The sequence below is a fragment of the Xenopus laevis genome, chromosome 7L (genome assembly GCF_017654675.1).
Source record: "Xenopus laevis strain J_2021 chromosome 7L, Xenopus_laevis_v10.1, whole genome shotgun sequence".
Lineage (NCBI taxonomy): Eukaryota > Metazoa > Chordata > Amphibia > Anura > Pipidae > Xenopus > Xenopus laevis.
The window spans coordinates 54,261,422-54,276,190 of NC_054383.1; the positions used below are offsets into that span (position 1 = coordinate 54,261,422).

Here is a 14,769-nt window from a genome sequence, read left to right on the forward strand (position 1 = left end):
CTGTTCCTGAAAACGTTCTTGCAGGCAAGTTGTCAGTCGCCAGCGGTGACGCGCCCGTACGTTCGTGCGCGAGCGTTCGCTTTGTCGCGCGTGCGCCTAGTCGCGCGCGCGTCTTGGCGTGCGCGCGTACGTTTGTGCGCGCTGTGCGTTCTTGCGCATGCGAATTGACGCTGGGCCTATAAATTCACTGCTAACATGTGAACAAGTTGCTAGGTTATCTTAGTACATTTCCAAGAGACCCCAGCACTGTTTATTGACTTCCTGATATTGACCCGGCTATCCTTGACTCTGCTTGAACGCTACCTGCATCTGACCTCGGCCTGTTGACTCTGAACCTAAGCTGCCTGCATCTGACCTCGGCCTGCCTGACTTCGAACCTGAGCTGCCTGCATCTGACCTCGGCCCGCCTGACTTCGTCCATCTTGATCCCTACTGCCACTTATCCGGACTCTCCGGCCTCTTTTCACGGCGCATTCTACCTGTTCCACCTTCAGGTTAGTCTGCTGTCGGTGGAAGCTGCTCGTGAGCCCTCCTCTACAAAAGATCCACTTAACGTCTAAACGTAAGTCTAACACCTGCCCATGAAATAGCCTTTGAGTCAATTGTCAGTCGATTACTTTTGAGCCCCTGAAATTTAGTGATTGTGTTAAAAAAAGGCTTTAGTTCCTCAAGTTTTTATGCAATCTTTTTGTTCAACCCACTGAATTAAAGCTGAAAGTCTGCAGTTCAACTGCATCTGAGTTGTTTCATTTCAGTTGTTTCAAGATTCATTGTGGTAATGTACAGAACCAAAATTAGAAAAATAGTTGTCTCTGTCCAAATATTTATGGACCTAACTGTATATCCATGGAAAAGTACCTGCAGAGCTCGGTGCATGATCTTGGTTTTTGTATTAACTGGTCAAAAATCTTACTGGGATTTACTGCAAATGAAATGCTGCAAAACTATATTACAAATTTTCACCCACAAATGTCCTCTTTGTTAAAGGGGACCCGTCACCCAAATCCTATTTTAAGCTATATTTAGCTATATTAAAGCAAAATTAGCTTTAATTACACTGTATACATTATTTGAATCTTGTTTCCATCAGTCTGGAAACTCATAACTATAGCAAGCAGACAGGAGCCATTTTGTGGACGCTGTTATTAAGGCAAGCCTTCCATCATCTCAAAATCTTGTTTGTGCACCAGAATGGGGGACCTGATGTCCATCCCCATGCCCTGGCTACAGAATTAAATGGTTGAGAAAACTGGGGGAATGTGGGGAGAGCAAGTGACATCTAGGAAGTGCTGAAAGGAAAGTGAATAATTGCTTGCCCCATCTCTATGACTAAGGCATAGAGGAGGGGCAGCCAATATTTGATTGACAGCTGAGATTATTAAAGGGGACATTTCATATAGCCTTCATATTCAGATATATTACACATCCTTCCTCAAAACATGTAATGATGCAGAAAGTAAAACATTTTGAAAGCATTTTACCTCCTAGAACTGTCATTATATCAGAGCTGCAGAGAGAACCTCTCTGCTCGGTGTCTAGGCTGAAATGAAGAGTGGGAGTGTCTGTTCATTCTCTCACAGGAAGTGGTCACATCACTGACTGACAGGCTGAACTCCTGAGCTGTAGCAGCCAAACCCCTCCCCTCCCACCCTCTGTCCTGTGTGTCCCAGCCTGCACATAACTGTCTTATGCTGCTGCCTGATCATTCACTTATAACAACATCCCTGAAATGCTCAACATAAATCAATAGATGTGAAGGTTAATACAAACTGTAATAGTATTAGTATTTTCTTTTATTTAAAGTACAACAGTATTGTACTGTGTTCCACAGCAAATAGGCATCAGTCACACATGTACCTGGACATAATCTATAGTCAATAATATATTGTTATACACTGTGCAACTCTCTGCCTCTATTACATTATAAAAGTTATACAAACAGTGTGCATTACTGCTATGATATTGCAGACCAGCAGCTGTAGGTTTGTTTTCCTTCATATTGATATATGATCAGGTGCAGTGAGTTGCAAGGGAGTAAATGCAGCTGTTCTGGAACAATTTATGACCAGGTGCAGGGAGTTCGTAGGGGAATGCACCTGTTGTGGAACAGTTTATGATCAGGTGCAGGGAGTTGCAAGGTAAAATGCAGCTGTTCTGGAACAATTTGATCAGGTGCAGGGAGTTGCAAGGTAAAATGCAGCTGTTCTGGCACAATTTATAATCAGGTGCAGGGATTTGCAAAGGGAAATGCAGCTGTTCTGGAATTTATGACCAGGTGCAGTGAGTTGCAAGGTAAAATGCAGCTGTTCTGAGATAATTTATAATCAGGTGCAGGGAGTTGCAAGGGGAAATGCAACTGTTGTGGAACAATTTATAATCTGGTGCAGGGAGTTGCAGGGTAAAATGCAGCTGTTGTGGAACAGTTTATGGTCAGGTGCAGGGAGTTGCAAGGTAAAATGCAGCTGTTCTGAGATAATTTATAATCAGGTGCAGGGAGTTGCAAGGTGAAATGCAGCTGTTGTGGAACAATTTATGACCAGGTGCAGGGAGATGCAAGGTAAAATGCAGCTGTTCTGGAACAATTTATAATGATCTGGTGCAGGGAGTTGCAGGGTAAAATGCAGCTGTTGTGGAACAGTTTATGATCAGGTGCAGGGAGTTGCAAGGTAAAATGCAGCTGTTCTGGAACAATTTATGACCAGGTGCAGGGAGATGCAAGGTAAAATGCAGCTGTTCTGGAACAATTTATAATGAGGTGCAAGGAGTTGCAAGGAGAAATGCAGCTGTTGTGGAGCAGTTTATGATGAGGAGCAGGGAGTTATAAGGGGAAATGCAGCTATTGTGGAATAGTTTATGATCAGGTGCAGGGAGTTTCAAGGGAAATGCAGCTGTTGTGTAACAATTTATGATCAGGTGCAGGGCAGTTAGTTGCAAGGGGAAATGCAGCTGCTGTGTAACAATTTTTGATCAGGTGCAGGGAGTTGCAAGGGGAAATGCAGCTGTTATGGAACAATTTATAGGGAGGTGCAGGGAGTTGCAAGGGAATAAATGCAGCTGATGGAATTGTATAACATATAATAACAGATGCAGGGAGTTACAAAGGAAAACCCCAAAAGACGTTGATTGCTGTTTGTATACAACATAATACTGGGTAGAAAATGACTATGGTACTTCACTAACTGCTCATACACATTGCCCCCAGAAGAGAATAAAATACATTTTGTATTATGTATTATTTATACAGAAGTTTGCTTTTCTTTCTTTTCCACAATTATTGCAGGGCAAGAGAAAGGAACAAGCAGTGAAGGGAGGGGGAGGAAAACAAACAGGGCAGAGAGGGGGTTAAATAATTAGGACAGAGAGGGAGAGAAAGGAGCAGGGAAGGGAAGGGAAAACCAGCAGTAAGGGTTAACAGATGTCTGCAGGGAAGGACTGAGAAAGACATCACAGACACACCCACTCACCCCTCATTGGCTGCGGCAGTATATCTTATACAGAAAGAGCCGTAAGCTGCAGCTCAGATACTGAAGAGTCTGAGACAGAAAGTTGCAAAGGGGGAGGGCTGAGACTTTTTCTGATGCAAAAGGTATAAAAATAAAAACGCTTTCTGCTATTTTACATTATTTGAAATGATTTGAAGCATTGTGAAAATGTATGCTATATGTCCCCTTTAAATGAGTTTACAACAGCTATGAACACTTTAATAAGAAAAAAAGAATTTGGATTTAATGTTTAATTTGAAAACTCTGATTATACAGCTTTTTATGTCTGGGTGACATGTCCACTTTAAACAAACTATTTTCAGGACAAAAAAAAAAATAACTTAAGAAGTGTTATAGTCTGTAATGTATAGGAAAAACTAAAGTACATTACATGTAAGGTATACAATAAAGCAAGTGAATTTTCCAATTTTACATTTGCATTTTTGACGTAATAAACAACCTTAAGTAGGGTTTTTTGGTTCAGTAAGAGACCAGGTGAATTGTTCTTTTGTGTGATGTTCTTTGTTTGTTATTAAATTGCTGTCATTAATTAAACAGATTACTATAAGTAACTCATACATTGAGCTTCTAGTGATGCAACACATCCATTCTTTTTTAACTTATTAGCAGAATATATTTAAGAAAAAAAGCACACATACTAGCAAAGGCTATGCACTCCAAGGGATTTTGGCAAGAAATTGCACACGCACACCTGGCCTCTCCATTAATTACGTACGGTGCCTGGGACTCCAAGGGATTTCACCAGCATACACTCTAAACAACTTGACTATCCTGTAGTAGTTTACTATTTAAAGGAATTGTTCAGTGCAAAAATAAAAACTGGGTAAATAGATAGGCTGTGCAAAATAAAAAATGTTTCTAATATAGTTAGTTAGGCAAAAATGTAATGTATAAAGGCTGGACTGACTGGATATCTAATATAATAGCCAGAACACTACTTCCTGCTTTTCAGCTCTCTTGGTTTACACTGACTGGTTACCCTGGTTACTAGGCAGTAACCAATGAGAGACTTGAGGGGGGGCATATGGGTCATATCTGTTGCTTTTAAATCTGACCTACATGCTGAGGATCAATTACAAACTCACTGAACAGATATGTACCATGTGGCCTCCTTCAAGTCGCTGACTAACTCCGAGTTATAGAGCTGAAAAGCAGGAAGTAGTGTTCTGGCTATTATATTAGACATCCAGTCAGTCCAGCCTATACATGACATTTTTGGCTAACTAACTATATTAGAAACATTTTTTTATTTTGCACAGCCTATCTATTTACCCAGTTTTTATTTTTGCACTGAACTTATTTTTACACAGTTTTTATTTTCACACTGAACTGTTCCTTTTAAATAATGGAAAGCTCTGCCTATGACACATGCTTCCAGGAACAAGTGGGACTGCGTTGGAATACCTACATTGATTTGATTGCAGATTAAATTGTGCAACCTATTCTTTGATCTGATCTCTTCCACATACAGACCACAGGGCCACATTAGGGCAATGACAAATGAGGCAATTAGTTGCCCTGTGATTAACCTCCTCTAGCGGGGGCGACAAGTCTCCTCCAAATACTTTCCAAATGCTAACATGCAACTCACTGCTGGGGCAACATACATGGCACAAAGTTGCCATACTTTCGCATGATAGCCGATGGGGTAGCATTTGGAGGAGATTAGTGGTCTATGCTAGAGGAGATTAATCTTGGGGTGAATAATCTCCTCATTTGTAATTGCCTTAAACTCTGCCAATAGGTAAGGTACCAATCTAACATTCACCACAGTGCAAATAGGAATAATTTAGCTATTTGGTCCTGTACCCCCACAAGTCCAGACATTTAATTAAAAAATCTGGCCATGACTACAACTTCTTTAGGGTTAGTCCACACGAGGAGATTCGGGGAGATTTAGTCGCCTGGCGACTAATCGCCTCTTCTTATGGGCGGCAATCTCCCTGAACTGCCTTCGTGTCTTCCCATCCGCTATGATGAAAAGTTGCCTGCGATAAAGCACACGCGGCGATGCGTTTTCCAAAAACGCCCGAAGTTACCTCACGAGGAAACTTTGGGCGACTTCGGAAAACGGAGCGCCGCGTGTGCTTTAGTGCAGCAGATTTTTTTCATCACAGCAGATGGGAAGACAAGTGAAGGCAGTTCGGGGAGATTGTCGCCCAGAAGAAGAGGCGATTAGTCGCAAGGCGACTAAATCTCCCTGAATCTCCTCATGTGGACTAACCCTTAACCAAAGGGTTGTTAGTTTACCGATACTAATCAATCAAAGATATACAGGATTTCGAGTTTTTGACCCTGTGCAACCTGTGAGTACTGGTTAAACACAGCCCTTTGTTTGCAGATACTAGGAGTTACAATCCCAGAGCCTGTACTGCAATAGGATTATAGTTAGAAATTAGAATTATAGTACAGAAATTAAATGTTATGATTAGTATTCTAATGAACAAGTTGCATACATGGCTACACTGTAGTTTAATTTGAAAAAAAACATCTCTCAAGCCAAAGACCTAATATGCCAGCATCATTTCAAACTGTAATTGACTGAAAGATGTCTATCATTTAAAGAACTGTGCAGCCACAATGGGCAAACATTTAATTTGATTCTATGCAGCATTTAATGTAATAAATTACCTAATTAATTTATAAGTGGTAAATGGGTATTATAATTGACTTGTAATGCACTAGTGTAAACCACTAGATGAGGTTCTAGAAGTGTTGTTACTGTATAACAGTAAAAAGTCATACCTAATGAATGTATTTCTACAAATGTTCCAATTTTAAAAATGTCACACAACGGTATTTCTTAAGATGCAACTGCTAGATCTTATTTTATGACCAAGTAGTAATGCTACTTGAATCCCCTATTATGGTCGGTTGCCATTTCTGTATTTTAGACCCTTCTATGCTATTTCTCATTACTGTGTTTACACAATTCAAATAACTTCACATAACTGTATGGGGCACTACACAAAATGAAACAAAACTCTTTCCCTGCCACCCTAGTCTTAATAAGATACTGTTTGATCAGATCCTAGTATTCTAAAAAGAAAAAAAAGGCATACCTGGTGCCTCCCTTCAGTAAAAGGGTTAAACTCAAGGTTCTAAACTAATAATTAAACAAATGCTAGCTGTGAACAGTGCAAGGTCCATCTGCTGCCTAGCCTTCCCCCTTCAGACCCTCCCAGCCTTCTCAATGCTGGAAAGAAGCTTCCAAACCTGCCTGCAATGCTATACTCCTTTGTCATGGGAGAGGCTCAGAAACATAAAGTGTGCATTTTTTCAGCAACACAAAGATTGTGTGTGTATGCAGGCCAATGCAGTGCGCGCACAAACAGCACATCTGCATTTACTCCATCTGCGTTTTATTCACAGATTGAGAAGAGCCTAGTGTGGCATTGGCCTAAGGCTCTAGTCCCTGCTGCCATGCAAATTAAATCTGCAATGTCACACTGTTTTGCATGCTGCTTCCCACTGCACAAGGAAGCACAGCATGATGACCAGGATACAAAATTGCACTGATCTGACCATGGAAAAGTCGTTTGCAAATTTCTTTGCAGATTTGGTATTTATGTGGGCAACATTTTTTTTTGCACAAGGAGCCATCCATATTACCAAATAGTATTTCAGTTTCAGATAAACTAACCGTTATTTATATCCTGTCAATGTACGACTAATGTGACATTAGGAGATTTGTCTTTTTCACACACTACTTTTACTAAAAAACATTTAAATTTGTTAAGTACAGTTAAAGGGGTAGCTGAACTTTACGTTAACTTTTATTATGTTATTATGTCCTACTAAAGCTACCCATTTAAGTGGTTCATTCAGGTTCTGCAATTGTTAAAGGAAAGTAATACCATAAAATTAAAGTGTTTTAAAGTAAAGAAAATATCATATGCTGTTGCCCTGCACTGGTAAAACATATTTGCTTTCTTCAGAAACACTACTATAGTGCATATAAACAAGCTGCTTTGTAGCAATGGCAGAAATTGAAAAAAGGCTATATGGCACAGGTAGGGTTGCCACCTTTTCTGGTAAAAAATAACGGCCTTCCTATATGTTTATCTTTTTTCCCTATTGATAACATTGGGATCAGCCATCATTTTTACCGGCCAGGCCGGTAAAATACCAGCCAGCTGCCAACCCTAGACACTGGTTAAATAGTGGATAACAGATAAAACCATTATGTTCTACACAGCTTATCTGCTATCTGCTGTGTAATTTGAACCTTTTTCTCCTTTGTGGGTTCTCCTTGCATCCGAACGTAATTGTTCCATGGAGCATTCTAAATGAATTATTGCTGCAGTCAAAACATTTCTCACAGGTTGCTTCCCATTGAGGTTCCCCGTTTGTTCAATTAATTCAATGCACTTATGAGTTGTTGGTGTTTCAATACCCAATACATATAGTACTAATCAACCCCTCCTAATATGAACTATTGCTCTATTATTTAAAACCTTACAAGTAATTAGACTGTAAAAAAGAACATGATTTATTACTGAACAGAGATAAAGCTGTGGAGTGCTCACACCCCTTCTACATTGAAACCTCCTGTTGCACCTTCTTAAAAAAGAGTTGGCTGGAGTTCAACAAAACCAAAAGGCAGATGATAGCATACAAATGGGTTTTTATGCATTCAGTCTACTACTTGCTGTAACATCACAATATCTGAACAGATATTTTCATTTTAGAGCCCTAAGGGCAATGGTATGTGGGGTATTTTGATAGCTGTGGTCAGATTATTTTTAAACTTTTAGTATCTTGTATTCAGATACTATCATCTATCCATTGGTGTTGTGTAGACCAGTGCTGTAGTTGTCCCCTCTGGTGACACCAGTGATTAGTTGGTCGGGTATAGTAAATATATGATGACAGCAGTCCAAATTGCACTTGGTACAGGTTAGGTCAGGGAAGGTTAGGTTAATCATTACCAACCCCTCCATTTTTCCTGTGTGGGTAGTATGACAGTGGATGTGGTTCCCACAAAAAGAACGTAGGGTTGTGCACAGTCAAATTAACATTGTAGCATAGTTCTGCTCCTCTGCATCCTCCACTCTATGTCTGAATTACAATTTTCCTGTGCTAAGACAGGAGCACAGAAAGTAAGCATGGAGGACTCTGATCCTGCCATGAATGTCGGTGGAAGGTACACCCCATTCATCTAACTGGGAAATACACAACTTATGGCAAACACTTACCCTGGAAGGCAGATGGCAAGGGTTTTTTTTTTATTGGATGGTAAGCAGCTGCTGGTAGACAAGAGTACTTTAATCCCTCTAAGAGGGCCATGCATGTTAAGACACCTGAGAACCACAGGCCTTAACCAGGTGTCCATCTTTAGTCATTGCTTCTTACAAGAGCTTGGACATGTACATTATCAATTTGTGAGAATGAAAGGCAAATCTTGAGGATTTGCACAATGCTGCTACTGACAATTCATTCAACACATAGATAAGATGCTGTGATTTTGAATCATAAAACGAGTTTATTCAAGTGTAAGAGAATGCCCAAACCATCCCAGTCTGATAGCAGTAGTACCAGAGAATATCAAGTGAACTGTAAGGACAATCCCACTTGGGAGGCTGGCTGCTCTGCAGTTTGGTAAATATTTAGGACTTCCACAGAGTTCAGTGTAAACTGCCATTATGATTAACCAGAACTTCTTGGTTTTTGTTTGTTGCTCCATTGATTATGTGTAAAGAGATTAAAATATATTCTCGCCCTGTCCCCTTAGTTGGAGGCAAACTGCAGTGTCTACCAGGAGAAACCAGCTGATATTCATCACTGATCTATCCTCCACAACCCTCCACCTTTGCAGTACCCCACCTTCCCTAGGGGAAAAGAGCCGTTTCATTCTGACTTCCATCTCTTCAGACTGCTTCCTTCCTTTCTTCTTGCCTAAGTAATAAACACAGCTCACTACATTGCTATTCCACACTTCAGGCATCTAAAATTGTACATTCTCCTGTACATAAAATGATGCTAAATAAGTATTCTGAAATAATATGTATTTATGTATATGTATATCGCTAATCTAATGGTTTATTATTTAAGGTAATTTAAAACATTTACGCATCTTAGCGTGCTCTGTGATGAACAATTGCCTGGAGCGCTGCAGAACATTTTTTCATATACACTAAATGGCAGTGGTGTGGTACACAGAAACCAGTTTAGAATAGTGATTAACATCTTCAGCTATTTAAATAACAGACAGTTACACAGCACTTTACATTCATTTATAGCTAACATGGGTCATACTATACTTTAACAAACAAGGATTATAGAATCAAAAAGTAATCAGAACGTCCTGTTCAAAAGAGCTTAAAATATGATAAGAAACCAGGATACCCCAAAAAGAGGTTTCCCTGAGGCCTATGGGGCAGTTACCAGATACGCTTACAATTTTGGCTACACAATGGACAATTTTGAGTTATCCAAACAATCAGCTATTTGAGCACATTGTCTACACAAGTGGATGGCAATTTTGAACTTTTGAGTCAACCAACTGGCCCACAAGTGGACTGGTTGGATTACATAGTTAAATTGGGTTGAAAAATGACAAGTCCATCAAGTTCAACCCCTCCAAATGAAAACCCAGCATCCATACACACACCCCTCCCTACTTTTAATTAAATTCTATATACCCATACCTATACTAACTATAGAGTTTAGTATAACAATAGCCTTTGATATTATGTATGTCCAAAAAATCATCCAAGCCATTCTTAAAGGCATTAACTGAATCAGCCATCACAACATCAACCGGCAGTTCATTCCACAACCTCACTGTCCTGACTGTGAAGAACCCCCTACGTTGCTTCAAATGAAAGTTCTTTTTTTTTTTAAAACCCTTTACAAAGGTTCATTACATGTCCATATTAGGTTTTATTTTAAATGATTTGGAAAAATCACTGCAACACTTCTGAACTCGGAAGAGTAATTTTCTTTTTTCAGTCATACACCTCACTAGCAAGAGAAATGAAAACAGCAGTAACTTTTTATTCTTTTCATAAACTTTTATTGTTTTCATAAAGTAATATTGGTACTGTCTGGGCCACCATCAGAAATCAAGGTCCCCGTACAGCAACATTTTCTTGGCCCTCTGGTCCCCACCCATCCCGGCCCCCAAGGCCCACCCCACACCACAGTAAAAAGTCCACACAGACGGGGCCAGGGTCCCACATAAAAGTTTAAAAAAAAAAAATGGTGGTCAGGGCCCCCCTACAAGTTAAAAAAACAAAACAAACATTGGTGGTTAGGGTCCCTACCTAACCAAATGTACAAATCTCCATGTGTATGAACAGCTTAATATTTATCCAAGTGTTGTCAGCTACATTTCTGTCATCACCTACTGTATTAAAGGTTGGTTCACCTTTAGGTTAACTTTTAGTATGTTACAGAATGGTCCATTCTAAGCAACTTTTCATTTGGTCTTGATTATTTATATTTTATAGTATTTTAATTATTTGGCATGTTCTTTTTCCAGTTTTCAAATGGGGGTTATTGACCCCATCTAAAAAACAAATGCTCTATAAGGCTACTGATTTATTGTTATTACTACTTTTTATTACTTATCTTTCTATTCAGGTCCTGCTCTATTCATGTAAGGCTCTTATTCAAATCAATGTATGGTTGCTAGGGTAATTTGGACCCTAGCAACCAGACAGTGGAAACTACAAATTTTTACACAGTAAAAATTGAAAACCAACTAGAATATCACTCTCTACATCATACTAAATGTTAATTCAAAGGTAAACAACCCCTTTAAGATTTAATTTTTTAACTTTATAAATACAGCCCTTAGTATCCAATGTATAAGGTGGTTTGTGGGTCTAACAAAGTTCCAGTTTCAAAACACTTTTGAAGTATAAAGTGCAAACCAGAATCTGAACCACGCCAGTAGTTTAATTCACCAAAATGAAATAAACTAAAAGGCTTCTATAAACGACAATAGCAATCAGAGTTTATAAAGCTCAAATAATGTTGCCAGAAAAAACAACAACAACAAATAGAACACTTGTTTAATCTAATTAAAAGTATGTTTTACACTCTCAATTTTTAGGTCAGCAAACAACATAAAAACATTTATTCCGTTTTTCCTACTATACCCATAATTTGTATATATCATCAAGCAATGGCTTCCCCCTAAATAACAAGGGTGACATGGCCCAGAGAAGAAGTTCCCTTCACTACTGTGTGTACATATATTTGTGGTCAAGGAAAGGAAATATACCAGTGTCTGATTCATACACTGTAAATGCGTACAACCCTTGAACTCACATAGCCAGTTTCTAGTAACAAATTTTGTTTGTTTATTTCAGAAATAGCAATGCAACCTTTTCTCCCAGCTTCCTCCTGCAGTAACAATCTATTTATTCCTCTCATCGCTAACCATGGTATTGCACACTGTGTGTTACACAGCTCACTGGAAATGCCTAATGAGAATCTGATCTGGCGTTCAAAACATTCCCTCTCCCTCATGGGCAGCTGCCTAAATAGCATACTCACTGCTGCTATAATCTGCTTGGTCAATTCTCTGAGGAAACAAGCAGAGGAAAGGGGGGTGGCAAGAAGCTACACACACAAAGCTGATAAGCTTTCTGCTGTCCACAGCCTTATTGTACAGGAAAGGATAGAAAGAGTTCTCTGGTTTAAAGAAGAAGCACACCCAAAAGTTGAAAAACCCCTACCCTACATAAACTCCCCTCCCTCCAGCCTAAGTGTTCCCCCGGGCAAATGCCCCTAAGTCTTTACTTACCCCTCTGTGCAGATTCTGTCCAGCTGAGTTCACAGGCACCATCTTCTTCTCTTCTGTAATCTTTGGAATGAGACCGGAGGAGCGGCGCATGCGCAGTTGTTGCAATTTTCTGTTTTGCAAAAACTGTGCATGCACCAAAACTCTGGAAAATTGCAGAAGAGCCGGTCTCATTCCGAAGATTACCGAAGCGGCTGAAGATGGCGCCCGTGAACTCGGATGCCTGAATCTGCACCGAGGGGTAAGTAAAAAGTTTGGGGCATTTGCCGGGGTAACGCTTAGGCGAGGAGGGAGTCTATGTAGGATAGGGGGTAGGGTTTTTTTAAATTTTTGGGTTTACTTCTCCTTTAAGTGGATAAAAAATTTGGGAATGATAAAATTTAGATCCACTTCAGGAAATATAATGTAAGGCTGTAATTTAATTAAAGGGAAAACAGACACCTTTTTAACACGACAATGATAAAGTCCATAACTACTGAGCAGTGCATTTTATGTTGAGAACCATCCTCAGGCACACCTCCCACTGTGATATACAAATTCATATGTGGGGTCAATTGACAGAAAAGATCATGGGGGGTTGTACTGTACAGAATAAACGGTCTACATTCAATAAAATATGGGAAACTAAACGCATTTCAGCATAGACCTTCCCACTGACTGGTGACAGAGACAGATGGCAGCCTTTTTGAAATCAGACATAGAGAAAAGACCTCTTGGGCCCTTCTCCCCCATGACTGAGAGACAAAGACAGATGGGAGCCCAGACCAGTGCATTTTCCATTCCTATAACAGGGCAACTTGCCATTATACCACATTATCCATGCTATCTGTTCAGTTAACATCAACTTATGAAGACATTAGAGCTCTTGGAGTATTTTTTAGAAAGTGCTACTATTAATGGTAATGGTTCAGGGCTATAAACATTGTGGTGACATCAGCAAATTCAGAAATAATCCAGTATGTGAAATATTATTCAATTATTTAATTTTTTTAAACATATTAACAATTGTAACCTTACAGATAATTTGTTTTTTTAGATGGGGTCAGTGAAAGCTGGAAAGAGTCAGAAGAAAGCAAATCATTCAAAAACTATAAAAGAAAGAAAAAAAAATAAGGCCAATTGAAAAGTTGCTTAGAACTAGCTATTCTATAACATACTAAAGGTGTTAGTACTATCATTAGTACTATCACACTACCGCATTTGACTGTTGCTTTAGGTCTGATATCTCATTTGTCCATAGAACATACCTTAAAAGGTTCGGGAAGCATCCAGGTTTTACTACTGGATAGCAGTGGTTTCCACATTGTACTCTCTCAAAAACCCAATTTTTGCCCAGTCTCTTTCCTATGGAGAAATAAACACAAAACATGTTTTGAGAATTCCCTAATAAACTGTCAGTGCACCCTTGGAGTAATTTTAGCATCCAAGATTTATCAATGTTCCAATTTTTTGCCATTTGGAGATAATAGTTCTCACTGTAGTTTGGTGGAGTTCCAGATAAGAAATTTTTTTTACGATTTGTTGACTAATTTTCTAAATATATATATTAAGGTTTACAGTAAATAGGGTTGCAAGCCTGCTTGTGTTCAGTCATTTGAATCTAATAATTTGTCTATGAAGGTTCTCATTCATCCAGACCATGGTATATCTATTGAAAAAAGTCAAATAAGTCAAATCAACAGGACTTGTTGTATTTTATTTTTCCTCAAAGATGTTTTGCTAGTCATCTGACTGGCTTTCTCAATTCTGAATGATCTGTACAAAAATATTTGTGATTGTATACCCAGGAATCTTACTCCAATCAGCATAATCTGTTTAGTAAAACCAGCATGGGGTCAGAGACCTCATGGAGGCAAGGTGTTGATTGTATTAGCATGACTGCAGTGCACTGAGGAGTGTTCGGACTTGTATGTGAGAGAAACCAAACAACTGCTACACAAATGTATGGCGGAGCACAGAAGAGCAAGCTTCTCAGGTCAGGGCTGGCTATGTACCTACATCTAAAGGAAAAAGGACACATGGTTGAAGAATATAAAGTTCACAGTCTGGATGGGAGCAGGCCCGGATTTGAGGCAAGGTGGCAAAGGCCCGGGCCTAGGGTGGCATAAATTAAGGGCCGACATGCCACCCAGGCGCAGGGGTAGTTGGCTCCATTCTGGAGCACTAAGTGAGCAATCTTGTGGGAGGGAGGGGGCGCGTTGGACGCTGGCCTCAGGGAGCCCTGAGGAGAAATCCGCTCCTTACAGTAAGGAGGAATGGTTCAAAAGAGGGGTCAAAGAAGCCAACTGGAAAAACCAAGTTTGAACAGAGACGGGGGTGGGGGGGTGCTGTTTTAGCACCTCTCCCTGGACAGTTTAATAACACCTCATAGCGCCAATCATGTTAATATAATCAGCACCTTGCCACTATGATTTCTCTGACCCCATGCTGGTTTTACTTAACAGATTATGCAGATTGGAGTAAGATCCCAGGGTATATAACCACAAATATTTTTGTACAGGACATTCTGAA

General features: G+C 39.7%; 1 protein-coding gene across 13 annotated transcripts in view; it reads right to left on the bottom strand.

The window, feature by feature from the left end:
• Window positions 1-14,769, bottom strand: part of LOC108703993 (zinc finger MIZ domain-containing protein 1) — a 316,532-nt gene that overhangs the window by 261,394 nt on the left and 40,369 nt on the right. For 10 of the 13 annotated variants that reach the window (XM_041568977.1, XM_018240327.2, XM_041568971.1 and 7 more), the window contains exon 2: window positions 13,506-13,602. The exons of the other annotated variants lie outside the window; for them this stretch is intronic. The gene's annotated coding sequence lies outside the window, so the exon portion shown is untranslated. The remainder of the gene's footprint in view (window positions 1-13,505; window positions 13,603-14,769) is intronic. 13 annotated transcript variants of the gene reach the window in all.